This window comes from Oncorhynchus nerka, linkage group LG18, assembly GCF_034236695.1.
Source record: "Oncorhynchus nerka isolate Pitt River linkage group LG18, Oner_Uvic_2.0, whole genome shotgun sequence".
Classification (NCBI taxonomy): Eukaryota; Metazoa; Chordata; class Actinopteri; order Salmoniformes; family Salmonidae; genus Oncorhynchus; species Oncorhynchus nerka.
Window position 1 is genome coordinate 50,464,921 of NC_088413.1, and position 12,692 is coordinate 50,477,612.

The window sequence follows — 12,692 nt, forward strand, 5'->3', positions numbered from 1 at the left end:
GTCATTCATTGACATATTTCATCACTATCTCCCCGGGAGGTAATTAGAGAGTGGATGAATATTGTTACTGTGAGAAAACAGAGGAGGAAGGAAGGAGTGGCAGTCCGGAGCTTCTGAAACAATGCATATGATATGTGGCACTGCACTGAGCCTGTGGGATCACTCACATCAAAGCAATGTTAATTCACAATAAGTAAGAATCGACTCAAAGCTTTCTATTTCATTCCTGTCAGCACAGTGTGTCATGCAGCCTGTCAACATTTAAACTCAGCTGCTGCAACGGGACAATGCAATGGGTTTTGCAAAAAACATTTGCCTTTTTGATATGACATAATGATCTCTAACATTAAACACAAGCTGGTTACATACATTTAAGGAAGTAGTCGTAAGTGGAGCATTCACAGTAAGCATAGTGTGCTATGTACTGAGCAGACAAATAGCATTACCGTGGATAACTACTAAAACCATGGCAGCAGAAGCTAAAATGGAGTGGGTTTAGCATTATTAGCCCACTATGCATAGATACAATGATATAAAGGTATGGCAGCATGGCAGTTAAGCCAATCTCACATAGTTCTAGTCCAAGGACCCAGCCAGGCAATTCAGCAATGGAACAATCCAAAGTAGTGTAAAGAAGAATTATAATATCTCTCCCTTTCCCTCTCTCACAACGATTCTCTTCCTACCTCTCCCGCTTCCCATTGGGGTACTTACCCAATTTAGTAGCTCCACAATAACACATTGACATTAGGTTTGATAAAAGCCCAATCTAACTTCATGTGATTTATAGAGTTTCAGTCATGCACTGCTATTAACTTTGTTCACACTCAGACAGAGCAAATACTGTGGAGTGGAGACTGTCCTATCATCCTTTCACCTGTACTCATGGGTTTATTCAACTCAATGCCCTAAACTTGCTCGGCTCCTCCAGACACTTTCTTCTAATGCAAGAAATACTTCAAATATCCCCACCACAACCACCACCACGGCATTAACATTCTCTCTCTCTCTCTCTCTCTGTCCCGAGATATTTGGCTTCCTCAATTATTCATCTCTTAATCTTCTGGCTACTTTTTTATTTGGTATGTGTTTATCTTTAAGTGCATCGGGGAGAAATAATACATTACATACAGTACTTAGTATTCAAACTGTTACTCGGGTCACAGAAAGATAATATTAACCTGTTTCCATAAGAGTGCATGCTCAAAGGACCTAAAACTAGTTGGTGTTTGATCAATCGTTTTCACATTGTTTTTTATTTTTCCTTTTATTTTCTCAACAACAACCATACATAAACAAAATACAATCAACAGAGGAACACACATTTCAACAAATATCAATGACATCATACCTGCTCATGTTCCCACAGCAACCATACACATCATGTCTCACAACCACACTCCCCCTCATCCTTCATCCCCCGGAACATTCCATCAACCATTTTCAAATGAGAGAGATATTGCAGGGGCCTACATTTGTACTCAGCACTACTGTCTGCAGGCTTATGGTACAATACATTAACAAAAATATGTGGACACCTGCTCGTCGAACATCTCATTCCAAAATCATGGGCATTAATATGTAGTTGTTTCCCATTTTGCGGCTATAACAGCCTCCAGCACTCGGCGATCCCGTTCTGTGAGCTTGTGTGGGCTTCCACTTCGCGGCTGAGCCGTTGTTGCTCTTAGACGTTTCCACTTCAAAATAACAGCACTTACAGTTGACCGGGGCATCTCTAGCATGGCAGAAGTGTAACGAACTTTCTTGTTGGAAAGGTGGCATCCTTTGGCGGTGCCATGTTAAAAGTCATTGAGCTCTTCAGTAAGGCCATTCTACTGCCAATATTTGTCTATGGACATTGCATGGTAGTGTGTTCGATTTTATACACCTGTCAGCAACGGGTGTGGCTAAAATTGCCAAATCAACTAATTTGCACGGGTGTCCACATACTTTTGTATATATAGTGTATGATCCTCATTGAAGCAATAGACACCATTATAGTATTACACTGTGGATTCTATATTGAATACAGATGTGCACAAAGCAATTCCAATTCATTACTGTGTGTTGTGAAGCAATACGGGGCTGGCTCCCAGAGAGCACTCAGATGCACCATTAAACCTAAAACCCAACCTTCGTTATCACAACGCATCAGGAATAGTTGTTATCTGATCTCATCTCTGATAAATACACTGCATGTCTGCATTGTGACAATTCCCAACAATAATCCAACAATGAGTATGGTACAGGCCACAGCGCCACAGAATGAGATAGCCATTCTGTCAATCGACAACAGGCATGAATAATAGAAGATGAGCCAACCAGGGCAGATGGCTGCCACCTCATAGGAGTTGGGGATTAGGGTTGCATGCTCCATCACACTAAACATGATATATGACAGACATACAAACTGTACACTGTACCAGGCCGGCTACCTGCTCAACGTGCATCATTAACAGTGTCCTAAGTACAGTTCCAAGGAACACCACTATTCATGCATGTATTCATATCCACCAGGCAAACTCAATCAAGCCCAGCTGAAGTGTTTGAAATAAACTCATTTGAAGGTCCAGTACAGTGCAGGTCTGAACTGTAACTGTTTAATCACTAGCAGTGTCTTGAGTATGGTTCCAAATGATCATCACTAATCACACTGATATACACACACAGCTATATAAAGCAATATATCAGCTGTGCTAATCAAACCAAACTGTTCTGAGAACAGACACCAGGTGGTCCAACCAGCTCAAAGCACCATCAATGATCCATATGGTTTCAACCACGGATCTCTTTGTTGATTGTTTGGAAAATGCAATACATACAGTACATTTGTGGTTTTGCTAAGTCAAAAGTTTAGACACACCTACTCATTCCAGGGTTTTTCTTTATTTTTACTATTTTCTACATTGTAGAATTTATTTTTACTATTTTGTACATTGTAAAGATATCAAATTTATGAAATAACACATTTGGAATCATGTAGTAACCTGAAAAGTATTCAACAAATTAAAATATACTTTATATTTGAGATTCTTCAAAGTAACCACCCTTTGCCTTGATCACAGCTTTGCACACTCTTGGCATTCTCCCAACCAGCTTCATGGGGTAGTCACCTGGAATGCATTTCAATTAACAGGTGTGCCCTGTTAAAAGTTAATTTGTGGAATTTCTTTCCTTCTTAATGCATTTGAGCCAATCAGTTGTGTTGTGACAAGGTAGGGGTGGTATACAGAAGATAGCCCTATTTGGTAAAAGACCAAGTCCATATTACGGCAAGAACAGATCAAATAAGCAAAGGGAAACGACAGTCCATAATTACTTTAAGACATGAAGGTTAGTCAATATGGAAAATGTCAAGAACTTTGAAAGTTGATTCAAGCGCAGTAGCAAACATCATCAAGCGCTATGATGAGACTTGCTGTCATTAGGACCACCACAGGAAAGGAAGACCCAGAGTTAACTCTGCTGCAGAGGATAAGTTCATTAGAGTTACCAGCCTCAAAAATGTAGCCCAAATAATTACTTCAGAGTTCAAACAGAAACATCTCAACATCAACTGTTCAGAGGAGACTGCATGAATCAGGCCTTCGTGGTGGAATTGCTACAAAGAAACCACTATTAAAAGACACCAATAAAAATAAGATACTTTCTTAGGCCAAGAAACACAAGCAATGGACATTAGACCGGTGGAAATCTGTCCTTTGGTCTGAGGAGTCCAAATTTGAGATTTCTGGTTCCAACCGTCGAGTCTTGTGAGACGCAGAGCAGGTGAACGGATGGTCTCCTCATGTGTGGTTCCCACAGTGAAGCATGGAGGAGGTGTGATGTGGAGATGCTTTACTGGTGACACTGTCTGTGATTTATTTAGAATTCAAGGCACACTTAATCAGCATGGCTACCACAGCATTCTGCAGCAATACGCCATCCCATCTGGTATGGTATTCTTTTTTCAACAGGACAATGACCCAAAACACACCTCCAAGATGTGTAAGTAAGGGCTATTTGACCATGAAGGTGAGTGATGGAGCTGCACCAAATGACCCGATTTCAACCCACCAGGTCACAGTTGTAAATGAGAACTTGTTCTCAACTAGCCTACCTGGTTAAAAAAAAAGTTAAATAAAAAAAATAAAAAAAATTGAGATGGTTTGGGATGAGTTGGAATGCAGAGTGAAGGATAAGCAACAAACAAGTCTTCAGAATATGTGGGATTTCCAAGACTTTTGGAAAAGCATTCCAGGCAAAGTTGTCATCAAGGCAAAGGGTGGCTACTTTGAAGAATCTCAAATATAAAGTACATTTTAATTTGTTGAATACTTTTTTGGTTACTACATGATTCCATATGTGTTATTTCGTAGTTTTGATGTCTTCACTATTATTCTACATTGTAGAAAATAGTAAAACTAAAGAAAAACCCTGGAATGAGTAGGTATGTCCAAGCTTTTGACTAGTACTGTATAATCAGCCCTTTAGAGTAATATAGTTTAGAAGATGTGGCGTCAGCTGGGAACACTGTGTGACGGTGCTGTAGTGAGCCAGAACGGCTCTGTACAGTAGTTTCATATAGCTCTGCCTCTATCACAACCAAAGCCTTGTAGCTGTACAGAACAGCTCTGCCTATTCAGTTTTTGTAGCTCTGCCTCTATCTGTCACAGCCAAAGCCTTGTAAAGGGCTTATCCCATAAGTGGTGTGTATAGTCTTCTCAAATGTGTCACGGCAGGGTCCATGTGTGTCCCTGGGCAGATTAAGGCCAGGCAGAAGAGACCATATCCCCACCTATTCACTCTAATCTTGTCATACTACAGGAAGTCAGCCCAGGGCCTTACAAACTACAATTTACACAGAGACACAAGAAGCTGTTAGCTACCTACAGTACAATGAGATTATATAGATATTATTATGATATGTTTGTATTTACAAACACCAAATAGTCAGACAATATTGTGAATATTGATATATTTTAACTAAAAGTGGCTAGACCACAAATCATGAAAGATTCTTCATTACCTTGAAATATTGTAATTTTTGGTTGTTAAACTTTCCAGATCTTCTTTAGGAATATTCACTTTTTAAAACAGGAACTAACATGTTATTGTCATTTAATTTAACACCGTGCATATCAATATTTGAGAAACTAGGGATCAGTGCCTCGTCAGTCAAATACGTAATAGCATTACAGACTCACTGGCCTTCACCACAGAAACTAAAATATTACCATTCCTGACTACCACTTTTCTCCTGTTTAAACCAGCGGGTTGTAGCGGGATCAAAACAATTTGCCGCTGTCCCCTTGACAGCTCATTATCACAGACAAACATCCCTCAAAGTACCTCCCACTCACAGACAGCGAGAGGAACTCATTCTAGTCACCCCATCACACTGACAAAGATCTCACCCTGCATCAACAACTTGAGGGACACCAAATGAAAGAAAATAAAACATTGAAATACCTTTTGGTTTTAATTAGTTGTTACCAGATGAGGTTTTCTCCTGCACTAGTAAACAGTAAATCCTCATTTGGTTTGGGATCCTCCACAAGCCTTAGGACTCCAAAGCTTCCTACGGTTCTATCTACAGTATGCCTGTCTGATTCGATGCTGTCTTTAAAATAAGATCAATTGGGTATCAGTGTTTTGTCTATACTATATATGCAAAAACTCTTCCAAATACTTGCTTCCATTATATATCACAAACCAATATTGATTGAAAGGACAACATGTATTCTTTTTTTCAAATTCCAAACAACAAATGATAATATAAATCCATGTGGTGCTTCTTATCAGTCAAATAAAGGTATTGTATCACCTTTCTAGGTGATCCTGGAACATGGGTTTAGACTAAAAGAATCAGTAGAGCAGTCTTCAGTCTAGCCAGTGTGTCATGGGTTAAACAGGACCATCAGGGTCTATCTACATCTCATCTGAATCATTCTCATAGAGAGATCATTAATTAGCTGACCTCAACATATCATCAGACCCCCAGTGTAGACCAAACTAAATAAACTAAAATAAACAAATCATCAGACTACCAATAAACTAGCCATCCTGCAGCTTCTACAGGACCTAGTAGACCTGATCCACTGATTGGTTTTTAACATTTTTGGGATAGGGGGCAGCATTTCACATTTGGATGAATAGCGTGCCCAGAGTGAACTGCCTCCTACTCTGTCCTAGATGCTAATATATGCATATTATTATTAGTATTGGATAGAAAACACTCTGAAGTTTCTAAAACTGTCTGAACTTTGTCTGTGAGTATAACAGAACTCATATGGCACGTGAAAACATGAGAAAAATCCAACCAGGAAGTGGGACATCTGAGGTTTGTAGTTTTTCAAAGCCTGGCCTATGGATGAGGTTGCACTTCCTAGCGCTTCCACTAGATTTCAACCATCTTTAGAAACTGGTTTGAGGATTCTACTATAAAGGAGGGGCTCATGAGACCTCTTTGAGTCAGTGGTCTGGCAGAGCTTTGGTCTCATGACGCGCGCTCCCGACAGAGTTACTTCTCGTTCCAGTGCTTTTCTGAAGACAAAGGAATTCTCCGGTTGGAACATTATTGATGTTTTATGTTAAAAACATCCTAAAGATTGATTCCATACATTGTTTGACATGTTTCTAAAGGACTGTAACGGAACTTTTTGAGTTTTTGTCTGGACGAAATGCTTGCGCCTCATGAAGATGGATTGCTGGGCTGAACATGCTGACAAAAAGTGGCTATTGGGACATAAATGATGGAACTTTATGGAAAAAATCTGTCATTTATTGTCGACCTGGGATTCCTGGGAGTGCCTTCTGATGAAGATCATCAAAGGTAAGTGAATATTTATGGTGTTGTTTCTAACTTTGTTGATTCCTAAATGGCGGATATTCCTCTGGCTGTCCTGGGTTCTGAGCGCCGTTCTCAGATTATGCTTATTCCGTAAAGTTTTTTTGAAATCTGACACAGCGGTTGCATTAAGGAGAAGTCTATCTTTAATTCTGTGAATAACACTTGTATCTTTTATCAATGTTTATTATGCGTATTTCTGAAAAATTACTGGATGTTTTGGAATCAAAACATTAGTGCACGTAATGCGCCAATGTAAACTGTGATTTTTGGATATAAATATGCACATTATCGAACAAAACATACATGTATTGTGTAACATGATGTCCTATGAGTGTTAGTGATTAATTTTAGAGATATTTCTGCTTTTTGTGACTCCTATCTTTGGCTGGAAAAAGGCTGTGTGTTTTTTTCGACTTGGCGCTGAACTAACATAATCATATGTTGTGCTTTAGCTGTAAAGCATTTTTTAAATCTGACACAATGGGTAGATGAACAAGATGTTCATCTTTCATTTGCTGTATTGGACTTGTTAATGTGTGAAAGTTACATATTTCTAAAAAATATTTTTTTATTTTGTGCGCTGCCTTTTCAGCGGAATGTAGTCTAGCGGAAGCCCTGCGCTAGAAAGGTTAAACCATTTATAATTAAATGTACACATACAGTAATCCATCCTGGCCCAATCTCTATTAACCTGGAGGGGGGAATTCCGACCAGAGTTAAGAGTAAATGGAACGTAATTTGCTCTTTACGTTTGGGGTGGAGATCAAAGAAATTAAGGTGTAGCAGAAGTGTGTCTACAGATTATGTATTCTGACCCCAGAGGGGGGGGGGGGGGGGGGGCAGAGTTAGGATGTGTGGTACGCCAGTGCTTCTGTGTGGTTGTTCCTGAGAATTGCTAATAATAGTGGATCATAGTAGGATAACGTATTACAAGTAAATAATTTGGAAGACGTAGCCTATTTCAATCCTTATGGAATGCATACCATACATAGCAGTTTTAACCATGAGCCTGGTGCACGGTTCACGACAACTGGACCGTTGTCATCACAGTTCCATCATTAGTGAGAATTATTAGGGTAGATTTACAGGACTACTCTTCAACCCCTGTTGTACACTTTTATCACCATCCAATATTTAATGGTTTGAACAATTGAATATGGAAACCTTCAGGATGATTCCAACAACTATATTTTTGATTAATCAATATATTTAGTGTGTAAAGGCTCTCCAAACAGTTTTTTGCATTATTATTCATAAATACTTTTCTAACCCTAAATAATATACAAGATCAGAGTATTTTTTTAATCTACCAATTGGTGCTGAAAATTAGATGAATATGCATCTATTGACATGGCTTCTTTCATTGATCCCTAATATTCTGAACTGTTCTCCATATATTCTAGTGAGTCTGTCACGAAAATTCACATGAAACAAATATAAAGGGATGGCTTTCGATAAATGTACTGAAAACCCTATTGAATGAAAACTCCCAGAGAAAATATGTTGGCCAGTAAGTGAGAGGGTTTTTAGCGGTTGAATTAAATCTATTCAGTGTGCAAGGTAACCACTCCTGCAAAGCCTGTTACCACCTGCATAAGGTAAGTCTGAATACCAACCACTGAGACATACGTAGGAAAGGTGTTCATATGAAAGGTGTACATTTCCTAAATCTGGATTGGGCCCCTAGTGCTTAAATTCAATGTGGCCTGGTGACTTTTAGAATTAACTCAACAATCAACTCCTTGCTGAGCAATTAACAGATCATACAATCTGAGACATCCTTAAACTCAGTAAACACAGTATGCTAACAGATCAATTATTTCCAAAAAACCAATGAGAACATCACATAAAGGTCACATACATTACAAATTCACCTCTTGCTCAAGATTAGCAAAGCTGTTTTGGGAGCAGAAAACCTTCAGTAGATTCAAGCAAACAGAGAAAATGGTTGCTGTCCATGGTGCTGATCGGATGAATGAGTTTGTAAACACTGTTGTGTGTACTCTAACATGCGGAACACAGATCAAGAGTGAGGGGCTGTCCATGGTTCTGACTCCACAATAACATTTCTAGCTTCGCAAGCTTCTGACACAATCTCACTTGTAACTGTTCATGGAGCTGGACTCTTGGCCAAACTACAACAGTCACCACATTACCAGTTTCTTTGACACCATATGATGACTGCATAACACAGCGTAGAGCATATACCACATCATAGTAAAACATACTATGCCAACGCCTCTAGAAAGAATACACAGGCATATTGGGTTACATTAACTCACCATTCATGGGTCACATGATTTTTAGCTGAGTCCTATGTCTAGTCTAAAGTTCATCCCACCAGAGCTGTCAAGTATCTGCTGACACTTATCAGTCTCCGACATACATGTCTTGTCTCAGGTATCAATAAATGTGTTCAAACCTGCCATGGTACGTCCTCACAGGGAAAAAGCACACAAGTATCAAAGACGTAAAGACAGTGTAGTAGAGGACTGTAAGTACTTGCTCTCTGTATGAAGTAATATTGGGCACCAGTGCTCTGCCTGTAAATGTAATAAAATATGTCATGGTAACTCCTCACACATGCACCCAGAGGGCATATCAAAGGCAAGATGTTATAGTAGACTATGTACTTGTTGAGCACCCAGGTATGTGATGCTAATCCTACCTGGAGGAGGATGTTGTTTTGCAGCGTTTGATTCCCTCAGTCCCCATATCACACTAACAGCAGGATCCTCATACCGGGCTCTTTGATTCCTTGGCTCGGGCTCACTTCATCACGGGGTCTTAATCTCTACTAGCGTAATTAAAACAAGTCTCCGAGCTACAGGGATCGCTGCCACGCCATCTCCAACGTGCCAAATCACACCCTGATTTTCAAAAGATAGAACTTTCAAATTATATCACAACGAATGAAGAGGTCCCTGGGTCTAAAAATGAATACCTAATGCCCTAGACATAATATTTGAATACATGCTACTTTGATAACCAAAGGTGTATTCCATTGTCCACCCCACCCTAATAGGTGTATGGTAAAGCTGCGGTTGGGCAGTCTCTCCGCCCCCGTCCTCAGTGTTACCCAGCCCTTCAGAGCTGCAGCAGGCAGCAGTATGGAGGGAGAATAAATTGAATTATAGCACCACCAGCCACTGGAAGTGGAGCTGCAGCTCAGTTTGCCTATATGGTTTCTTGCTCATAGGGTAAGCAATACAGAATACCCTTACATACAGTACTAGTGAAAAGTTTGGACACACCTACTCATTCCAGGGGTTTTCTTTATTTATTTTTTTTACTATTGCCTACATTGTAGAATAATAGTGAAGACATCACAACTATGAAATAACACATGGAATCATGTAGTAACCAAAAGTGTTAAACAAATCAAAATATATTTGAGATTATTCAAAGTAGTCACCCTTTGCCTTGATGACAGCTTTGCACAGTCTTGGCAGCTACCCTGCCCTATTAAGGATGAAGTGTCATGGGGTCTGAAGAATTGAAATATGACTTGTTTATCAGATTACATTTATAGAAGTGTCCGTGACAACCAACATTGCTGAAATGAAAGAAACGCCTTGTTAGAATAATATGGAATTCAAAATGGTCATTGCTGTAGTCTATTGTACTCACTGGATCCAATAGTTCTTATGTGAAAATTGTACCATAAATAGAGAAAGATTGTACAAACATAAATAGGCGCCATGACCACTGAGCTGAAGTGAATTTCCTTTGGGAGAGACACTTTGCCATTCTAAATCACATCCATACATTGCCTTTACCTATACAATGGAAATATACACTTCAGTTAATTTGGATCACCACGTGGTTATTATAGCATCATTTTTGACTAATTTACATATGATCTCTATATATATCATTCCAGTGCATCAAGAATATGTGGGTATGGTTATAATTATATCATAGCGCGTCTATAGCAGCCATTGGTGCCATGGTAGTGAGCATGATATATCGCTTAGGACGGGGCAAGATGACGACGACGCCTGAATCCTCTATCATCATCTGAGCATATGCCAAGGTTGAAGACTCTTGTAACCTGTCTGGGTAGCCTACATTTATAAGGCTATACACACTTCATGGAGGGCATTTAGCGAAAATATCTATCAGGCTGAAGTGAAATGGGAGCTCAGCTTCCATATAAATAGAGGTGATTTTAATCTAGCCCCTTATGACCGGGTGAGGCAGTGAAAGAGGGTGTCTACGTTAACAACCACCCCTCCCCCTTTCCACACACACACACACACACACACACACACACACACACACACACACACACACACACACACACACACACATCATTACCACCACCCAAGTATACCACCACATTCACCCAAATCAATTAGAGTCTATGGATAGCAGTGACCTGGCCAAATAAATGATCCCACTGCGTAATTTTTAATATACGCCCAGACACTCAAATTGAAATGGAGTCAGACAGCTAGCATTCGTTCAAACTAAGCATTATTTAAGTCTCGTTTTTTTTACCCTCCGTTGTTCCTGAATAACCGGTAATACTGAACACACCTGGTTTTCAACAACGTCCTGCAGGTTATCTGGCTATAGAGCCCAATGGGTTCAGCCTTGAAATTCGGTCAACGAGCGATGAACGAAAACAAAAAGGACTGATGAAAATGTACAGACATGTACAAACATTTAAACAGTAAAAGTTTACCTTAAAAAGGAACGCCAGCCCTGCTCTGAGCACCGACGATCAGGGGTATCGAATTTTCTCACATTTCATATTTTCCCATGTTCCAATTTTGTTTTGCCCCATTGGATTTGGGCTAAATGAGGCTATATCAATACAAGGTGCGCTGGATTTCAAAGCCCACAACTCTGCCCAGCACATCTCTTCATTGTGCCCGAGTAATCTGACATCGGTCTTGCGCTCCTCCGAACCCAATCCACGTGTGTTCCTTTTCTTTTCAGTTTAAAATAAAGATCCAAGAACACCAACACGAAGAGACAGTCAAATTCCAACGCGCTTCGACAGAATCCTTTGGTGAAAAACGGGCGTTTGCTTTCCCCTCAGACTCGCCGAAGATCTTGCCATTCTCCTGCCGCTCGTCGACGCGCCTCACAACAGTAGAGGCTTTCCTCCGCAGTAATACTGGCTTGCTCTATTTAGCTGAGTGTACGTCTCTAGAGCCGAGTGCTATAAAGTGGCTGCTATGGGGAACTCAGATCAAATCTCAGCAGGGAGACCGTTGCACCGCTGCACCTTACGCGCACTTTCCCGTTCTGCCTCCACCACGTAATCCACAGAGTGACAGTGCCTGTAGCACGTTTGCCCTCCATCCAAGTTATTAAAAGGCTAGGTCTTTCCGTCCCTCATCTCCAGTTTATTCTCAGCTATTCAGCCCCGAAAAAGCGCGTAATTATCTAAATATATGCTGCTATTAGTTATTAGTTATTACATTTAAAACCTCGACCAAAAATAAACGTCTATTATGAGGCACAATTAACGGTTCCCCCCATTGCCATCACTGTGCTTTTTCTCAATGCTCAGTTCTACCATTCCAGATGATTTAACAAACTAAAAGCTGCAGTTACTGGGACATGTGATGGTAGCTATTTTCCCTCTCCTTTCGATTGGAAAAAATTGAGGAAGTCACCACGGATTGGCTCAGAATCATGTTCGTACTCCTTGATTCAGCCTGTCTCTCAGTGGGACCTGCTAAGAAATGCTGGCGGTAGAGCCTTTGCAGGGCAGACAGAATTTCATTGCAATGAACAAAAGATGGAAAGAACGACTCCTGACGGGCAATAGGACAGTCGCTGATGGAAAATAATAGGATCCAGCTCGTAGGGCCTAATATTGTAGAAAACCAACTACATGCAC

At 40.2% G+C, this 12,692-nt stretch overlaps 1 protein-coding gene across 1 annotated transcript in view; it reads right to left on the reverse strand.

Annotated features, from left to right (window-relative positions):
• Positions 1-12,455, reverse strand: part of LOC115146605 (leucine-rich repeat and fibronectin type-III domain-containing protein 5-like) — a 52,368-nt gene extending 39,913 nt beyond the window's left edge. Inside the window, exon 1 of the mRNA XM_029688677.2 lies at positions 11,523-12,455. The gene's annotated coding sequence lies outside the window, so the exon portion shown is untranslated. The remainder of the gene's footprint in view (positions 1-11,522) is intronic.
• Positions 12,456-12,692: the final 237 nt, after the last annotated feature.